Below are 2,279 nucleotides of genomic sequence, written 5' to 3' on the forward strand. Positions count from 1 at the left end.
TTTTTTATATATATGGGAAGTAGAGGCACTCTTCCATATAATGAAGTTTATAATATATGTGCTTATATTGTACTATAATTGTTTGAATAACTTAGCATATGTTCAGATGTATGATATCTGTAATTTAAGCGCTTGAATTTTACATATAAATATTTATTAATAAATATGTACCCCTATAATAGCTAGGCCGTGCAGTTGCAAGGGTAGATGACTAGTGATTACAATCTTGTTTGTGTGCAAGTCAAGCTTATTTAGTTTACACGTAACAACTTGTAGAACATTACAAAATTTATGCTTGCTAATAACTTCTAGAACACTACAACACTTGACATGTAAAAGGAATTTGACGAGTCATAGCCTACTAAAGCAAGTTACATTACTAGTCTTATTTATCTTAACAGACCACACAAGATTACAAACTAAGTACCGTGACGACCATGCTTATCTAGTTTATGCGTAACAATTTGCAGAAAATTACAAACTTAGTTTCAGAAAAATAAGCAATCTAGATTAGTGTTTGAGCTGTAAAGTGAATAAGATGAGTCATGCATGTTATCACACCTTTTTGGTGGTGGAATGATAGTGCAACAACAAGGAACTTTAATGACCAGTCCAAGAATACACTTGTAAGTAGTGCCACCAAACAGAACATACCAAATGATGATTTTGAGAAGCATCCAAGCACTTTCCACACAAACAAATGCCAATTGTGAAAGAGATCATTCCATGGCAGCTATAAATAGCCCCATAGCATGACGATCATCCTTCCTCATCCATCATTCTCATAAGTAGAGCGCATCATTTAAGCCAAGCAAGTTGTGGTCAATACAAATCCACCATGAAGACCTTTCTCATCCTTGCCCTCCTTGCTATCGTGGCGACCACCGCCACAATTGCAGTTAGAGTTCCAGTGCCACAATTGCAGCCATAAAATCCATCTCAGCAACATCCACAAGAGCAAGTTCCATTGGTACAACAACAACAATTTCTAGGGCAGCAACAACCATTTCCACCACAACAACCATATCCACAGCCGCAACCATTTCCATCACAACAACCATATCTGCAGCTGCAACCATTTCCGCAGCCGCAACTACCATATTCGCAGCCACAACCATTTCGACCACAACAACCATATCCACAACCGCAACCACAGTATTCGCAACCACAACAACCAATTTCACAGCAGCAGCAGCAGCAGCAACAACAACAACAACAACAACAACAACAACAACAACAACAACAACAAATCCTTCAACAAATTTTGCAACAACAACTGATTCCATGCATGGATGTTGTATAGCAGGAACACAACATAGCGCATGGAAGATCACAAGTTCTGCAACAAAGTACTTACCAGCTGTTGCAAGAATTGTGTTGTCAGCACCTATGGCAGATCCCTGAGCAGTCGCAGTGCCAGGCCATCCACAATGTTGTTCATGCTATTATTCTGCATCAACAATAAAAACAACAACAACAACAACCATCGAGCCAGGTCTCCTTCCAACAGCCTCAGCAACAATATCCATTAGGCCAGGGCTCCTTCCGGCCATCTCAGCAAAACCCACAGGCCCAGGGCTCTGTCCAGCCTCAACAACTGCCCCAGTTCGAGGAAATAAGGAACCTAGCGCTACAGACGCTACCTGCAATTTGCAATGTCTACATCCCTCCATATTGCACCATCACGCCATTTGGCATCTTCGGTACTAACTGAGAAGAAAATAACTCTAGTGCTAGATATATGAAACACGGTTTTCTCAGTCCATGGTTTGGTCGTTGTAGCGGTGAAAAAATTATGTGACATGCACTATCATGTAAGAACCCAAACTATACTAGTCCAAACTTGGAATAAAAGACAAACACAGGTCTTGTCTACATATTTATGTTGCATCTATTTATATATTAAAAGTGATATAAGGTGAACCAGGAGCAAGGTAAATATGCTAGAAAATTGCAAGTTAATTAGAAATTACTAGCCCTCAATCCGGTAAATCTTAACAAATAGAATTATCTTGACCGTTAGATTTATGTAACATATATAATGCTCTGGGCCTCCAACGACTGTACGTGACACATCTGAACGCACATATGTTAAAGAAAATATATTTGGTAAATGGTGGGCCTCTTTAAAAAGAGAACTCACGTACATGCACCAACTAAGAAAAACACATACATGTAAACGGGAAAAGGATGAGATTTTCTCACGTACGTGCTCCCTGGCTCCACCCCGTTGAAAAAATATACATCTGGAGGCCACTTTGTTTCCTCATCAAAAAAAA

General features: G+C 39.4%; 1 pseudogene; it reads left to right on the plus strand.

Annotated features, from left to right (window-relative positions):
• The first annotated feature begins 780 nt into the window (after positions 1–780).
• On the plus strand, positions 781–1,879 carry LOC119343437 (annotated as a pseudogene).
• Positions 1,880–2,279: the final 400 nt, after the last annotated feature.

This window comes from Triticum dicoccoides, unplaced genomic scaffold (assembly GCF_002162155.2).
Source record: "Triticum dicoccoides isolate Atlit2015 ecotype Zavitan unplaced genomic scaffold, WEW_v2.0 scaffold127606, whole genome shotgun sequence".
NCBI lineage: Eukaryota > Viridiplantae > Streptophyta > Magnoliopsida > Poales > Poaceae > Triticum > Triticum dicoccoides.